The sequence below is a fragment of the Procambarus clarkii genome, chromosome 15 (assembly GCF_040958095.1).
Source record: "Procambarus clarkii isolate CNS0578487 chromosome 15, FALCON_Pclarkii_2.0, whole genome shotgun sequence".
Classification (NCBI taxonomy): domain Eukaryota; kingdom Metazoa; phylum Arthropoda; class Malacostraca; order Decapoda; family Cambaridae; genus Procambarus; species Procambarus clarkii.
Window position 1 is genome coordinate 48014891 of NC_091164.1, and position 18863 is coordinate 48033753.

The window sequence follows — 18863 nt, forward strand, 5'->3', positions numbered from 1 at the left end:
TTAGAGTCTCATGGTATTGGGGGTGCTATATTAAGCTGGATTAGGGCATGGCTATACCAAAGGAAACAGAGAGTTAGTATAAATGGAGTCAAGTCAGAGTGGGAAAATGTTGTAAGTGGGGTGCCTCAGGGCTCTGTCCTGGGACCTCTGTTGTTTATAATATATATAAATGATTTAAATTCAGGTTTGAGTAGCAACATTTGCAAATTTGCCGATGATACGAAAATCGGTAGGGAAATTAATTCTGAGGAGGACTCACTATCACTTCAAGTTGATCTAGATAGGGTTTTGAAATGGTCGAAGGATTGGCAGATGCAGTTTAATGCTGATAAATGTAAAGTTCTGAGGCTAGGTAATGATGATAGGGTTACAAGATACGAGCTAGATGGTGTTGAGATTGCGAAGTCGAATTGCGAAAGGGATCTGGGAGTCATGATTAGCAAGAATTTAAAACAAAAGGATCAATGCATAAATGTTCGTAATAAGGCAAATCGGACACTTGGATTTATTAATCGCAGCGTTAGTAACAAGACACCTGGTGTGGTTCTCAAGCTATATCTTGCTCTAGTTAGGCCCCATTTAGATTATGCAGTTCAGTTTTGGTCGCCATATTATAGAATGGATATAAATTCACTTGAACGTGTCCAGCGTAGGATGACTAAGTTAATTCCCCAAATTAGAAATCTTTCATATGAAGAAAGATTAACAAAGCTTAAGTTGCATTCACTGGAAAGGCGAAGAGTTAGGGGTGACATGATAGAGGTTTACAAGTGGGTGAATGGACATAATAAAGGGGATATTAATAGGGTATTAAAAGTATCAACACAAAACAGAACACGAAACAATGGGTATAAATTGGATAAGTTTAGATTCTTAAAACGATTCTTCGCGGCAGGGGATCGTATTCCAGGGACCATAGGATTAAGGACTTGCCCGAAACACTACGCGTACTAGTGGCTGTACAAGAATGTAACAACTCTTGTATATATCTCAAAAAAAAAAAAAAAGATTTAGGAAAGACTTGGGTAAATACTGGTTCAGTAACAGGGTTGTTGATTTGTGGAACCAATTGCCGCGTAACATTGTGGAGGTGGGGTCCCTCGATTGTTTCAAGCATGGGTTGGACATGTATATGAGTGGGATTGGGTGGTTATAAATATTAGCTGCCTCGTATGGGCCAACAGGCCTTCTGCAGTTGCCTTTGTTCTTATGTTCTTATATTTCTGGTGTGCTGCTCATGGGTTCTGTTACAACCATCTATGAAGCTTTTGAGGTCAGGATTGGCATTACAGTTTAGCGTTTTATATGTGTATAATACACATGAGTTGAGGCAGTTCATTGTGGTAAGGATTGTGATGTTGTGTACCTTGACTTTAGCAAAGCTTTTGATACAGTGCCACATGAAAGACTAATTAAAAATGGTTCTTAAGTTGCATTCATTGGAAAGGCGAAGAGTTAGGGGTGACATGATAGAGGTTTACAAGTGGATGAGTGGACATAACAAAGGGGATATTAATAGGGTACTAAAAGTATCAACACAAGACAGAACACGAAACAATGGGTATAAATTGGATAAGTTTAGATTTAGGAAAGACTTGGGTAAATACTGGTTTAGTAACAGGGTTGTTGATTTGTGGAACCAATTGCCGCGTAACATGGTGGAGGTGGGGTCCCTCGATTGTTTCAAGCGCGGGTTGGACAAGTATATGAGTAGGATTGGGTGGTTATAGATGGGAGCTGCCTCGTATGGGCCAATAGGTCTTCTGCAGTTACCTTTGTTCTTATGTTTAAAAAAACAGACATGGGTTGACAATAGAACATAAGAACAAAGGCAACTGCAGAAGGCCTGTTGGCCCATACGAGGAGGGGTAAGGTAGGTTACAGGGAATTTATTAGGTATAGTTTCGTTTTTATCTTAAACTGGTTGAGAGAGGTACAGTCTTTAACATGGTTGGGAAGGTCATTCCACAATCTGGGTCCTTTGATTTGTAGAGCATTTCTAGTTTGATTAAGTCGTACTCTAGGCATATCAAAACTGTATTTATTTCTGGTGTGGTTCTCATGGGTTCTGTTACAACCTTCTATGAAGCTTTTGAGGTCAGGATTGGCATTACAGTTTAGCGTTTTTTATATGTATAATACAATACAATACAATACAATTTTATTTAGGTAAGGTACATACATACAATAAATATTTACAAGGATTGTTGAACTTATAGGTATAGCTAGTACATACAATGCCTAAAGCCACTATTACGCAAAGCGTTTCGGGCAATACACATGAGAGAATGTGCAGTGACTTAATGTCTAACATATTCAGAGATTTGAGTAAGGGTACCGAGTGATGTCTGGGGCCAGAGTTGGATATTGTCCTAATAGCAGCTTTGTGTTGAGTAATTAGAGGACGTAAATGATTTTGGGTAGTAGAACCTCAAGCACAAATCCCATAGTTGAGATATGGATAGATGAGGGAGTAATAGAGAGTAACCAGGGCAGGGCGTGGTACATAATATCTGATCTTAGAAAGAATGCCAACAGTTTTTGAAACTTTTTTTGATATATTTAGAATGTGTCTCTGGAAATTCAGCTTGTGATCAATGAGAATGCCAAGGAATTTGCCATCTAATTTGTTACAAATTTGGGTATTGTTTATTTTGAGATTTATTTGATTAGAGGATTTATTGCCAAACAGAATATAGAAAGTTTTGTCAATGTTAAGGGTGAGTTTGTTGGCAGTTAGCCAAAGATGGACTGTATTTAGCTCAGCATTTACTGTGGCATTTAGAGCAAGAGGGTCAGGACTGGAGTAAATGAAGGTTGTGTCGTCAGCAAATAGAATTGGTTTGAGGTGTTGGGAGGCATTTGGAAGGTCATTAATGTAGATGAGAAGGAGGAGAGGGCCAAGTATGCTGCCCTGAGGAACACCAATGTTGATGGGTAGGGTGGGAGAAATTGAATTATTCACAGAAACATACTGGAGCCTGTCAGTAAGGTAGGATTTGAGGTATTGCAGGGAGTGTCCTCTGACTCCATAATGATGTAATTTAAGAAGAAGGTTTTGGTGGTTGACAGTGTCAAAAGCCTTACGCAGGTCCACAAATAACCCAACAGGGAACTCATTTTTATCAAGAGCTGTATGAATCGAGTTAAGCATACTAATAAGTGCATCGTTAGTGCTTTATTTGGGTCTGAAGCCATATTGGCAAGGGCTAAGTATATTGTGTTTAGCTAGATAAGAGTAAAGCTGCTTATAGATTAGTTTTTCAAAATTTTTTGACAAGTTTGGCAGGATTGATATAGGTCTGTAGTTGTTAACATCTGTGAGATCACCACATTTTTGTGGACAGGCGTTACTCTCGCTTTTTTTAGAATATCTGGAAAGGTTTGGAGTTCAAGTGACTTGTTGAAGAGCAATGCAATAGCAGGGGCTAAAGATCTGGAGGCTTTTTTGTAAATTAAAGTTGGTATCTCCTCAAGGGCACCAGACTTGGTTTTAAGGGAAAGGATTATCTCATTGACGTCAGTGGAATTAATAGGCTTTAGGTACAGAGACTGTGGATAGTAATGTACGTTTATATTACTTTGTTGGGTTGATTAGATACACAGTGTTTAGTGAGTTTCATATTTATTTAGTAGTCCTGGATACAGCAGTGTCGTAGACGTTGAGTCGAAGCCTGGAGCAGAGCAGAGAGCTGAGTGAGGCCGGAGTCGTGGAGCTCTATGTGGGAGAGCGTGGCGGCTCGATTGAGAATTGTGAGTGTCTGAACTCGGGGAGCGAGAGCGTGGCGGCTCGATGCGGTCGTAGTCTGCTGTCTGCTCTGTGTCGAAGCTGAGAGAGAGAGAGAGATTATGTGTGCCAACTATCTGTCACTCTGCACCACTGCTCACCAGACACACCCATACAGATCAAAAATTAACCCAACAGTTAACCCATATAACCCCCGCTCCCCAACCATTCACTCGCAACCTTTCCTCACACGGGCTATAAATAACCTCAATATAGACCTCTCCCTACTTCAAAACTGTGAAACCCAACCTCCTGTTCCCCCCATTCCACCTTGGCTTTATACAACTCTTAATACAGCAATACAACTCGAAGACAACATTCCAAAATCTGCACCAAACTCAGCCATAGCCTCAGTCTGTCTCAACAATGAAAAATTGCTACCCAAATACCACAGAGATTTACACAGATGGGTCTCGCATCTTCATGAACAACGTACCCTCGGTCACTTGCGCAATATGGATACCGGAATACCATCTCAAGCAGGGATGGCGGTTACCAAACCAACTATCTATTTTCACAGCGGAATTATATGCCTTGTATCAAGCTCTCCAAATCATCACAACATTACCAGTTGGGATATATACAATCTGTAGTGACTCCAAGAGCGCGATTCAAGCAATTTCGTACTCTTCGAAAACATGCAAGGAGATTGTCTACCCATGCCTTCAACTTCTTCACAAACATCAATTGAACGGTTATGACACCTCTATCCAATGGGTCCCAGCACATTGTGGTATTCTCCATAATGAACTTGTAGACCAACTAGCCAAAGCAATGCACGACACGCCTCACCTCACCCGTCATCCAATTCCCCATGTTGCACGTAAAGGAACCTTCAAAGATACCATCTCCCAGGTTTTTGCAACAAACTGGAAAACGTTATGCTCACCTTTGCACTATGGGTCCATTAAAAAGAAATGGGAAACTTGGAAACATGTCCGATATAAAAGTAGAGAAATTGATGTAACGATGACCAGATTAAGGCTGGGACACACCAAACTAGCAGCACACAGCTCTAAGTACAGAACAGACATCAATGAACTCTGTACTCACTGTCAGGTGCCTGAAACAGTCGAACACTATCTCCTGCACTGCTTCCGACATTATAGTGCCAGAGTAAATTTCAAACAAGTCTTTATCGCACTTAAAATACCCTTCACCATCGAGCATATATTAGGAGGCGGTGACCACTCGTCACAAGAAAAATACCAAATAGTCAAAGCACTGGCTAAATATCTCCAATCGACCAACAAATTGGGTCACATCTGACCCGCGCCACATTTATACCTGGCGCCACCAACAGCTAAACAGAAAACAACTACCTCGTCGCAACACCAAGGATCAGCTGACGCCATAAACACACCGCCCTACGGTGCGGCAAGTCTCCCTCTAACACACCTCTGTTTTAATCACCGTTGACTGTGGAAATTGAACTTGAAAATTGAAGAACATAAATAACAATTAACGGCACAACAGAAGTCGCCCAAGCAGCAGACCTTACGTCGACTGAGCAGTCGACGTAAGGGAGCTTAAGGTACAGGGCTGAGCAGATGGGGGAGGTGGGGGGTGGGGGGGAGGGGGTGGACAGGCCTTTTCCCGATTGTGCTTCAAATAACAGCCAGAGAAATATATAGATACTGGAGAAAATAACAGTGCCCCATAACAACACCGAGGGTCACCTCCCCCTCTAGGTCCACTGCACCTGCATTTGGTCGCCAAGGCTGAACCAACAGGCGTGCTTCAGGGGCGCGCCACGGAGGGACCGTGGCGCGCCAACAGACACAAACACTGTACCTTATATGTTGAGAAGGGCAGGACGCCCCTGACGGGTCGCTCTGAGTCGTTGTCGATAGGAACTGGTGTAGGGTCCATGCTGGGAGAACAGTTTAGCAGGCTAAACTTCTGTGTTTACGACTCGCTAAGCAGCAGTGAGCAGCGTTTTGTAAGTGAGCAGCTTGCTTGACGGGAAGAGGGGCCACGCAGTCTGCACGCCGAGCTTTATAACCTCGGCACGTTGCGTGCAACGTGCACGCAACGTGCGCAGCGTGCACAGCTTGGGCGGTTAAAGTCAGCTTCCAGACATACGTTTTCTCTTCCCTCAGAAAACCCACCGTTTTTGGGAAAAAACAGTGTTCTTTTCTACAAACAAACAGCTCTATTCCTACCTCGTAAAATTCGACATACTCAGCCCCTGCCAGTTTGACTTCCGGTCCCACAAGAGCACCAATGATGCAATCATTAATCTCCTTGACGTAATCTACTCAGCCCTTGACAAAAATGAATTTCTGATTGGACTCTTCATTGACCTAAGAAAAGCCTTTGATACTGTTAATCACAACTACCTCTTACTTAAACTCCAGCATTATGGAATCAGAGGCCTTGCCCTGGATTATATCCAATCCTATCTTAGTGACAGACACTAATGTGTAACCATCAATGATACAACTTCTTCCACTCTACTAATAACCGTTGGAGTGCCACAGGGCAGCATCTTAAGACCTCTTATATTTCTTATATATATCAATGATCTGCCTAATGTGTCTAATATTATTAAACCTATACTGTTTGCTGATGATACTACTCTTGTAACAAACTAGGCTGTTGTAAGAATTATCCAGAGTGGTTTATCGACAAAAGAGAATGGGAAGCTGAGCCGCATGGTGACCTGACCCCCAGGGGGATTCGCGGTGGAAATAACCGACGCTTTGTTCATAGCTGCGTATAATGAATCATCCTATAGTATTCAGTAATTTAGAGAAATTAGCCTTTATTCATTTTGCATTAAAATTGTATTGTATAATAGTACTGGATACAATATCAAGAGTATTCTAATTATTGAGTTTAAGTCACCATCAGTGACGTCACGAATCAGATCTAACTTCTAAGGCGGAGTGACCGGCGGTCATAGGTCATCAGGGGTTGACAGGTCTACTATTTCTCAAAGTTTTAATAACCATTTTTGTGATCGGGAACAGCTCTGCCGTTAGAGGCTTGTGTAATTTATTTCAGTAAAATAATTCAACCAGTCTGGATCAATTAAGTACAACAGAGTTTAATTGTTATAACTTAAACCTTGCTAGTAACTGGGTAGAACTTTGACTAGGCGGAAGGATACAATACTCTTGTCTGGGGTAGACCAGACAAGGAGGAGATCAGTGTGATCTGCCGAGCAGCTGGGAGAGGTCAAACATCTTACCTCTCCCCAAGACCAGCCCAACATCTTAGCTGGAAAATATAGAGGTATAGTTGCTATGGTTATGTATAGAAATAGTCTCATTTGCCATTCAGGTCAAGTAGGGAGTGTTAAAGTGACAGGGAGTGAACATATTTAGATTTTGTTTTAGTTTTTCTTTTAATAAATTAAATTTGTTAATATTTTTGCATTTCATTATTTCCATGTGTTTTATGTGTAAACTTGTCCTGGTCACGTGGTCCACACGAGGCAGAGTTGTATTGGGCGCCGATTCTAACATCGAATCGGAATTATCATTACCGTGTAATTTATTCCACACTCAAGGTCATCGTATATAGTGGGGATCAAGCCCCAAGGTTGATTAATTAGCGTGATCGATCCAGACCTCGATCATTGCTCTGTAGAGCTGGTCTGGTGGTGGCAGCATAGAGGCGACTCTAGGGTTTTGCTCAGAGCTTAGGTCACGTCATACTGGGTGTAGAATCCTAAGTCGGTCAATCGTCTTAGGACCACGTGGCGTGGAGTTGGCTTTGGTAAAAGTTTTGGAGTCCCTTGGTAGAGAATAAAAAGTAAGAATACGGGTAGAGGGAGTAGAAGGTAGAGAAGTAAAGAGAGAGTAACCCGATCCCGAGTTACACTCTCATCTATTCAGACTCCAACCCACATACACTAAACAATGTTGTGAATAATAAATTTAAAAAAGTCAACTTATGTCAACTAACAAACTAACACTAAACATAGAAAAGACCTACTACATCTTATTTGGAAGCAAATCATCAAATGCAATTCAGCTACAGATAGACAACATTAACATTAGTAATAAAAATGATGGAAAGTTTCTTGGCTTATTCCTAGACAAGAGACTCAACTTCAGCACCCACATTCAACACATAGCTAAGAAAGTCTCTAAAACAGTTGGTATACTCTCTAAAATCAGATATTATGTTCCTAACTCTGCTCTCCTCTCACTATATTATGCACTAATCTATCCCTATCTGAATTATGGTATCTGTGCATGGGGGTCAGCCACTGCAAACCACCTCAAGTCCATCATCATCCAGCAAAAATCTGCTATCAGAATTATAACAAACTCTGCTCTCATACAACACTCAGCTCCCTTGTTTAAATCCCTTAACATGCTAAAAATTAACTCCCTCCACACATTCTCTTGTGTCAACTACATTTACAAAACCCTGTTCTTAAATGCAAATCCTGCTTTGAAACTCTCCCTGGACAGATGTAATAGGACCCATTATCACCACACCAGAAGTAAATATCTCTTTGATATCCCCAGGGTCAAACTTAATCTGTGTAAACACTATGCAAATAAAGGGACCTATTCTATGGAACTCACTCCCTAATGAATTGAAAAGCTGTCAAACTTTTGCCCCATTCAAAAACAAAACCAAAAAGTACCTAATTTCATCTTCGTAGTTTCCCACGCTGAGCTTTAAATTTGCTTTGTATCTAGTGTTACCAAATCTCCCAATCTTTATGTACTTAATCCAAACAACTCTATCATTGTGTTCATTGCTGTCTTCTTTTTATGTGCTTTTGCGAGCCCCGCCGGCTCGCACGGGGTGCTCTTCATCGAGTGTCCCGAGTGGCCGGCACGTTTACTTTGAAAAAATTAGAGTGTTCAGAGCAGGCTACTTTAATGGCCTGAATGTCTATGCATATACTGTATTGTGCCTACTAATTTTTGTTAACTACTGTAACGGTTCTATTGTTACGTAAAGTATGGTGACAAATAAACACAGACACTAAGATACTATATATATATTTGGTCGAATATACAGAAGTACACAGGTGATACTTTGGTGTGAGTGGAGCGCACTGAGCGTCGGTACAGTATCTCGCAAGTGTCTGCTCTAGACCACACTTGAAAGTAGACTAGTTAATGTTTGATTGATTGATTGATAAAGATTAAGCCACCCGAAAGGTGGCACGGGCATGAATAGCCCGTAAGTGGTGGCCCTTTTGAGCCATTACCAGTATCAAGAGCTGATACTGGAGATCTGTGGCCGGTGCGACTGCACCCTGCGGGACGGGAGATGTCTCCCGTGAGTTAATGTTTGCTATTCTGCTGCTTATATGCTCGGGCAACACCTCACCGTGTTGCCCGGGCAACGCCTCACCTCATTCATCTCCAAAGGTTGACAGGAATATTAACAATGCATTTGGAGCGAGTATATTATTGGGATAATCTACTCGCTACAGAACTTCCCCTCCCAGGGGATGAAAGGAAAAATACTTGATCAAGGAACTTAGCTGGTCGGTGAATTGTACGCCCTGCTCGCGTTACATAACCATCAAAGTTAACTTCCTCCTCTTCGCTGATGTCATCTAACTGGGGTCGTAGGGTGGGACCCCAGTTAGATGACAGGACCAGGTTGTGGTGCGGCTGGTAACTGGGGTTGTAGGGTGGGAGGTCGTACAGGATCGTCCGTTGTCGTAGGTGGCGGTGCTGCTGGTAACTGTGGTCGAAAAATGAACTGCGTAGTCGGCGGATGTGTCTCTGGAGGGATGTCTGGGGCAGCGTCACAGTGTGCTGGTTTAAGGCGATCGATGGAGATGTTTACTCGCTGTCCTCGGCGTTCAATGGTGAAGAACTTCGGTGTTCGAGAAACCACTTTAAATGGTCCTTCGTAAGGTGACTGTAGAGGGCGTCGAACAGCGTCGACTCTTACAAACACGTGTTCAGTTGTGTGGAGCTCATGAGGCACATATGTAGCACGAGTTGTCGGTTGGCGTGGTGGTGTAGGCCGAATGTTTGTCATGGCCGCCTGTAATTTCTGGACAAAAGTGGGGTCTGGGGGTGTGATAAGTGGCGTTGGGGTTAAGAATTCGCCCGGAAGCCGCAGGCTAGATCCGTATACTAAGTCTGCTGCCGAGAATCCACTGCCCTCCTTCGTGGCCGAACGGATGCCAAGCAAGACTAATGGAAGGTTGTCGATCCAATCATCAGGGCGTGCTTGAGCTCTTAGGGCAGCTTTTAGTTGTCTATGAAAGCGTTCTACCATTCCGTTCGACTCAGGGTGGTATGCTGTGGTTCGGTTCTGTGTGGTGCCGAGGAATTCCATAAGTTCCTTTCATAGATATGATTCGAACTGTCGTCCTTGGTCGGTGATGATGACAGAGGGGCTGCCAAAACGGGCGACCCATCCAGAGAGGAAAGCCTGGACCACTGACTCAGCTGAGATGTTGATTAATGGGATTGCTTCCGGCCATCTGGAGAATCGATCGATGCAGGTGAGTAGATAAGAATATCCTCTTGCCGACGGTAATAGTCCAACGATGTCTACATGCACCACCTCGAAACGGTCAGAAGGTAGCGGAAACTGTTGAAGAGGGCTCTTTGTGTGACGATGTGTTTTCGCTCGCTGGCACTGGAGACATGAGCGAGTCCATCGTCGAACATCGGCATTGATTCCTGGCCATACAACACGCTCCGTTAGTAGTTTCTGGGAAGCACGTACTCCTGGGTGTGCTAGGGAGTGAAATACTGAGAACGTTTTCCAGCGAAACTGGGCAGGAATGTAGGGCCTAAGTGCTCCCGTCCGTGAGGTGTCACAGATTATACTTCCGCCACCTTCCATGGGAATCTCGATGAACCGGAGAGCTGTGTCAGATGTTCGTAATCGCTGCAGATCAGGGTCTTCCTGTTGGGCCTTACTGATTACACAATAGTCCGCCTGAGCTGGGTTTGTCACGACGTGGTTTATGGTGGGTCGAGACAGTGCATCGGCTATGACATTATTAGTTCCTTTGACATGGCGGATATCCGAGGTAAATTGGGAAATAAATCCCAGGTGGTTGGCTACTCGAGGAGAGTGAGCATCACCCTTGGGCGCCAGCGCATAAGTGAGAGGTTTATGGTCTGTGAGGATGTGGAAGTTCCGCCCCTCGAGAAAGTGCCGGAAATGTTGTATGAGATGCTGAGTAGATGGCGAGCAGTTCCCTATCAAAAGTGCTGTACTTCTCTTCAGTGGGTGACAGGCGCGCTGAAAAGAATGCAATTGGGCGCCATTCTCCTTCAACGAGCTGTTGTAGTACAGCACCAATTGCTGTGTTTGAAGCGTCGGTAGATAGATTAGTGGGAGCGTCAGACACTGGGTGTGCGAGCAAGGTGAATTCCGCCAGCTTGTGTTTTATGTCGGTGAATGCTGTCTCTGCCTGGGGAGTCCACTCCAACGGAAGACGGGACGTGAGTTTCCGACCACGTAAGAGGTCGTATAAGTGTCGCAAGATGTCCGAACAATGTGGGATGAATCGATGATAAAAATTCACTACACCAACCTTTGCAACCAAGAAATGCTTGCAACTTCTTTAGAGTAGATGGGCGCGGGAATTCCTTGATTGCCTCGATTTTCTTCTCTAGTGGTTGGACCTCTGCTGCTGACACACGGTGTCCCAAGAAATCCAGCTCTGGAACATGGAAAATACACTTCTCGGAGTTACCTGGTTGATGGGGTTCTGGGAGTTCTTCTACTCCCCAAGCCCGGCCCGAGGCCAGGCTCGACTTGTGAGAGTTTGGTCCACCAGGCTGTTGCTTGGAGCGGCCCGCAGGCCCACATACCCACCACAGCCCGGTTGGTCCGGCACTCCTTGGAGGAATAAATCTAGTTTCCTCTTGAAAATGTCCACGGTTGTTCCGGCAATATTTCTTATGCTTGCTGGGAGGACGTTGAACAACTGCGGACCTCTGATGTTTATACAGTGTTCTCTGATTGTGCCTATGGCACCTCTGCTCTTTACTGGTTCTATTCTACATTTTCTTCCATGTCGTTCACTCCAGTACGTTGTTATTTTACTGTGTAGATTTGGTACTTGGCCCTCCAGTATCTTCCAGGTGTATATTATTTGATATCTCTCTCGTCTTCTTTCTAGTGAGTACATTTGGAGGGCTTTGAGACGATCCCAATAATTTAGGTGCTTTATTGCGTCTATGCGTGCCGTATATGTTCTCTGTATTCCCTCCATTTCGGCAATCTCTCCGGGGGAAGTGAGTACTGAGCAGTACTTAAGACGGGACAACACAAGTGACTTGAAGAGTACAACCATTGTGATGGGATCCCTGGATTTGAAAGTTCTCGTAATCCATCCTATCATTTTTCTGGCTGTCGCAATATTTGCTTGGTTATGCTCCTTAAACGTTAGGTCGTCAGACATTATTATTCCCAAATCCTTTACATGCTGTTTTCCTACTATGGGTACATTTGATTGTGTTTTGTACTCTGTATTATGTTTAAGGTCCTCAATTGTACCGTACCTGAGTACCTGGAATTTATCACTGTTAAACATCATGTTATTTTCTGATGCCCAGTCGAAAACTTTATTAATATCAGCTTGAAGTTTTTCAATGTCCTCAGCCGAGGTAATTTTCATACTGATTTTTGTGTCATCTGCAAAGGATGATACGAAGCTGTGACTTGTATTTTTGTCTATATCTGATATGAGAATAAGGAAAAGCAGCGGTGCAAGGACTGTACCCTGAGGTACAGAGCTTTTCACTGCACTTGGACTAGATTTTATATGGTTGACAGTTACTCGCTGAGTCCTGTTTGACAGAAAACTGAGTATCCAGCGTCCTACTTTACCGGTTATTCCCATTGACTTCATTTTGTGTGCTATCACGCCATGGTCGCATTTATCGAAAGCCTTATTTGCGAAGTCCGTGTATATCACATCAGCATTCTGTTTTTCTTCTAATGCCTCAGTGACTTTGTCGTAGTGCTCAAGTAGCTGTGAGAGGCACGATCTTCCCGCTCGAAATCCATGTTGGCCTGGGTTGTGAAGGTCATTGGTCTCCATGAAATTGGTGACCTGACTCCTAATCACTCTCTCAAATACTTTTATGATGAAGTTGAGCTGCAAGCCGAAGTTGCGCAGACGGGTGAGAAGGAGTCGGAGGTGTAGCAGATGTTCTGTTGGTGATGTACTGGCCACCAGCAGATCGTCAATGTAGGCGTAGCAAAAAGGAAGGTCCTTAACTACTTGGTCGATGAAGCGTTGGAATGTCTGGGCTGCATTCCGTAGACCAAAAGGCATCCGGACGAATTCAAACAGTCCAAAAGGTGTTGTGATCGCTGTTTTCGGAATGTCTGCCGGTTCCACAGGGATCTGGTGAAATGCCCGCACAAGGTCAATTTCCTGCAACACCATCGACTTATTGTGGATCCCGCAGGTGCAGTACTTCGAGCCTCTTCTAGTACCTCTACACAAGTTAACATCGTCACCCCAGTCGCATCTACGGAACTTCAAGCACTCCTGGATGAATTCAAAGATGTGACCCAACCCGTATGTTGCACCTCGACCAGAGGTGCAACATACGATTACGCATCACCGAGTATCATCATCGAGTATATTATTGGGATAATCTACTCGCTACACTACCATTCAAGCTGTCATTGCAATCAATCTGAGCTACCTATGTGCCTTAATATACCTACAAATTTTTCTCATCTTATTTTTTTTCTTGCTATGTATCTGTTATCATTTTTATAAATTTTGCAAGTATTTACCTACTTAAAATTTTCTTAGATTAAGAACCTGCCCGAAACGCTGCGCGTACTAGTGGCTTTACAAGAATGTAATTACTATGCTATGTATCCTCACAATCCCAATGTACCTTTTTGTATAAATAAATAAATAAATAAATATATAACACTGCAAACCAGCATGACAGGGCGGAGCTCATCGAAACCTTTCAAATACTAAACAATTTGGACGATGTCGATCTGGACACTTTCTTCAAAAGGTCAGATTCTCGGGTTCGAGCTCAACAAGCCACAATGTAGGACAGAAAACAGGAGATGCTTTTTCACCTGTATGTTGTAAACCCGTGGAACCGGCTACTCGCTGAAAAGTAGGTAAGGTAAACGCCCAAACTCAACGTCGGCAAAGATCAGTAACCAAAGAAAATGGGAAGAGCAATGTGGCGGGTAAGCGAGCGAGTGAGTGACGTCATCACAACAAAGGTTGCTATAGACGTCTCCACGACTCTGGAAGTTCGCCTGTCTTAAAGACCTGTGTCCACAATACCCGCCAAATTGTCCCTCCCACAGTACTCTCAGGACACTTATTGGTAGTGTAAGTGTGTGTGGTGAGGCCACACCACTGAAGACATTGAGGATATACAACGAGGGAGAGACAAAACTGTTGAAGGAAGGAGTCACTGGCTCCACCTGACCACCTTATTCCTCGCACTCTCATCATCCTCCGTAAGTACTGAAGTACTTTCTGCTCCACCATTGTCTTACACCTCCAGCATGCAATTGTTGGGGCGTGGAAATAAGCTAATAACATTGTTGGGGTGTGGACATTGCCTATCAAATATGATAATTTTTATAATTTATAATAATATATAATAATAATTTATATATAATAATAATAGTATTAATAATACGAAAATCCACTGGGACTGTGTGGTGTTACAAACCCACGACCAAGGCATTGCCAGCTGCATACTCTACCACTGTACCACCACTGACTTCTTAAAAATCTTGCAATCAGATTTCTACTGATATCACAGGAAGTCTGTGATATCCTGATATCACAGAAAGTCCTGAAGCCAGTCCAAGTTTTACTTAAGACCCCTAAGCACTCAGGTGAAGGGGTGCAGTATTGTAGTTGAACACTGTACGCCCATCTTCAGATACACAGAAAATCGCACTAAGGAGATAGACATCAATGAACGATCCATTGGGGCTGTGAGGTGACGCAAACATTGCAGGTTCGCATCGCCTCACAGCCCGAGTGAATTTTCTCATTGATGTATATCACGTTAGTGTGATTTTCTGTGTGTAAATAATAATAATAATAATAATAATATTATTTATTCAAAAGATTGTGTGTACAAAGAACATAAGAGTAATAAATGAATAAATCTACAAGGGCCGTGACGAAGGTTCGAACCTACATCCGAGAAGATCCCAGACGCTCCTTAACCAACTAACTGCGCCAACGAAGAATACTCGGTTTGCCAACTGAGAAAGCTCGTTTTGATTTTTTCGTACCCATTCTAAATGTGTGCGAGGTTGGTTGTGTACGAAATGGACTCTTAGGACCTCCAGTGAGAGGTAGCCATCTTGGAGAAAATTCCTCTTATGCCCTAAGGCTGCTGGCTGGGTTAGTACTGAGTGAGCAACCATGAGTGGCGCATGCGTCTCTGGCTCCCAAACACCTGTCCGACGCAGAGTTGAAAGATCGCGCTTTGTCGGTGAAATTCAAACCTTAATGTTTGAAGAATATAAGGGTCATAATATTGGTGAAGCTAGGTGCAATAAGGACCTAACACAAAGGTCAGATGCAAGTGATACAGCACCTATGAGGACAATACAGCGAGCGTATCCAGTTGTAGCTCTGAGCGCCACCCTTGCCCACCTATGCTATCTCCAATTTATTTAGATGATACATAGATGAATCGTTTTCTGCGTTCAGTGATGTTGCATCTGATACAAGTAGCATAGATAAAGTGTTAGCGGCTTCCATGGTGGTGTTTTCCATAGATATTTTCAAGAATAGCTGAATCTCTTCTTTACTGACGAACACTCTTTGAGGCTGGCTGAATCTCTTCCAGACTGACGGACACTCTTTGAGGCTGACTGAATTTCTTCCTGTGTGGGACCTTACAAGGCCATCTTTTCACGACTACCTTACAAATTGATCTTTTCCTGTAATCTTTGCAAGACTACCTTACATTTTACAAGCATGGCTACATACCACCTACAGGTACTAATGCCAAGGGTGTACATGAGTGCGTTATTTGCAAGCACACAGAACAAAGAAACAGGAAGCGAAATTCTATCTGTACCTGGTGCAACGAGAGCGAAGTCGCACTGTGTATCCTGGACTACTTCGTTGATTATTACTCACTTCCGAAGTACTGAGGGTGTAATAGAGTGTGTTACTGTGTAGTGTGTGAAACTGTACATATTGTAATTTTAGTGAATTTTTAACAAGTAATATTGCGACAATAAATATTTATTGTGGACACATTGCTGACACTTGTATCACAGTTTCATGGAACATTATGAACGTTCTACTGTATACATATTGTAAAGGATACAAATATGCATCATAAACAATAAAAAAACAAACAAATATAACCGCATTGGAAATACATAAAACAGATAATTGAAAATATATTTGTGCCAACATCTGGTGCTTGAATGGCCCGCGAGACTGTGTCTGGGCGTATCATGCACGGGCGACCAGCCCCCGATGACATCACAACGCACCTTGTCCACGTCCCCAGAGCCGAAGTAAGTGGAATTTGGTATTTATTTTAACATAGACATGTTCAGAGAAGGAAATTTATCATTTTACGAAGAAAACAGAATTTTTAGGGAACACTTTATTTCATGCGCACGAGGAATTTCACAATAAACTCGGCGCAGCATGGTGGTTAATCGACTGAGCTACGACATGGATAAGAATTGCAACCGAGAAATCAACTTGACCTACCACGGATCCTGCAGTCTCTCCGAGACACAAACTAGGTTTTTACACAATTCCCCCATGCACCTGAGCTCTGTCAATAAGTTGTTCTACCTCTTCGCCCTTCCTTCATTACACACTCTCGGACGTAGATTTGAACCCTTGTCACCGCTCTTGTGGATTTGTTCATTTCAAACTTGAAATGAAACAAACAAACAAACAAACAAACTCATTTCAAATTTGTTCATATCAAACCTGCCCGTACTATCAAAAATATTTGAAAAAATTATCTACAAACAGCTGTACTCCTACCTTGTTAAATTTGACATACTCGGCCCCTGTCAGTTTGGCTTCCGCTCCCAAAAGAGTACTAACGATGCAATTATTAGTCTCCTTGATATAATTTACTCAGCCCTTGACAAAAATGAGTTTCCGATTGAACTCTTCATTGACCTGAGAAAGGCCTTTGATACTGTTAATCACAACTACCTCTTATGTAAACTGCATCATTATGGTATCCGAGGTCATGCCCTGCACTATATCCAATCCTATCTTAGTTATAGACATCAATGTGTAGCCATCAATGATATAACATCTTCCACTCTACCAATAACCATTGGGGTGCCACTGGGCAGCATCTTGGGACCTCTCCTATTTTTTATATACATCAATGGTCTGCCTGATGTCATCAACATTCTGAAACCTACATTGTTTGCTGCTGATACTACCCTCATCTACTCTAACCCCAAAACACATACACTAAATAATGCTGTTAATAATGAACTAAAAAAATGTCCACTTATGGATGTCAACCAACAAACTAACACTTAACATAGAAAAGACCTACTACATCTTATTTGGAAGCAAATCAACAAATGCAATTCAGCTTCAGATAGACAATGTTAACATTAGTACAGTAATAAAAATGATGGAAAGTTTCTTGGCCTATTCCTAGATAAGAGACTCGACTTCAGCACCTACATACAACACATAACTAAGAAAGTCTCTAAAACAGTTGGTATACTCTCCAAAATCAGATACTATGTATCAACTCTGCTCTCATCTCACTATATTATACACTAATCTGCCCCTATCTTAATTATGGTATCTGTGCATGGGGTTCAACCACTGCAAACCACCTCAGGTCCATCATCCCCCAGCAAAATCTGCTATCAGAATAATAACAAATTCTGTTTTCAGACAACACTCAGCCCCTTTGTTTAACTCCCTAAACATGCTAAACATAATCTCACTCCACACATTCTCTTGTGTCAACTACATTTACAAAACCCAGTTCTTAAATGCAAATCATGTTCTGAAACTCTCCCTGGACAGATGTAATAGGACCCATTATCACCACAACAGAAATAAATATCTCTTTGATATCCCCAGAGTCAAATTTAATCTGTGCAAACAATCTTTGCAAATAAAGGGACCTAGTCTATGGAACTCACTCCCTAATGAATTGAAAAGCTGTCCAACTTTTGCGTCATTCAAAAACAAAACTAAAAAGTACCTAATTTCATCTTCATAGTTTTCTACCTTGTTGCTTTAAAATTGCACTGTATCTAGTGCTTCCCAATCTCCCAATCTTCATGTACCCAGTCCAAACAACTTTACCATTGTGATCATTGCTGTCTTCTTATATGTGCTTTCAATTTGCTGTATGGTGCCTATTAATCTTTGTTTAAATTACCAATCAAGCTGTCAATGCAATCAATCTGAACTTTAATATACCAATGTGCTTTAATATTCCTACTAATCTCTCTCATCTCATTTTTTCTGGGGGGAGCCCCTACGGCTCCCTGGAGCTTATCGGGCTAATGTATGTTATGTTAGACCGGGACATTAGCTATGGAGTTCAGACCTACCAGGGACCAGCGCCAGAACCTGGCCCCTTCAGAGAGGTTTCAGGGAGCAATGGCCCTGGAAAACCCCATATGGTTGGGGGTTTTCCTTATCTGCCATCGACCGGGGTTAGGCACTCAGAAAGGTAGGCGTAACAAAACAAACCCCACATGGTAAAAAACTACAACAAAAACCGAACAGAGAGGTAGAAAACTCCCTACAATCCCAAGGAAAACAATCAAACAATCAATTTACTGCCGCGCCGGTCGTCCGCGCAGCCCTCCCCTCCCCGGGAGGGGGAGGGGGGGGGGTCCGGACCTCACCACGCCGGCTGCCGTCAGTTCGCAAGCTAGTGTCAACCGGGATAGACGCTTCTCTGGCCTCAATTTCCTTGGCGGTGTTTGCCTCGTGTGGCGTTCTCTGCTGTTGTTGTGGTGTGCGGTGGCCAGGAGTACTTCATCAGTGCCGGGGCTGCATGCGTCTAGGGCTTCCTTCCCTAGGCGCCCTGTGAGTACTGCCCTTGCGTGTCAGGGTTATCTTCTCTGGGGCGTTCGGGAACCGCTTCCGTAGAGGTTTTTGCTGCTCGGCATTTGC

General features: G+C 43.1%; 1 protein-coding gene across 1 annotated transcript in view; it reads left to right on the plus strand.

The window, feature by feature from the left end:
- Positions 1-13954: 13954 nt before the first annotated feature.
- LOC123749512 (uncharacterized) overlaps positions 13955-18863 on the plus strand; it is a 215131-nt gene continuing 210222 nt past the window's right edge. Inside the window, exon 1 of the mRNA XM_069325030.1 lies at positions 13955-14203. The gene's annotated coding sequence lies outside the window, so the exon portion shown is untranslated. The remainder of the gene's footprint in view (positions 14204-18863) is intronic.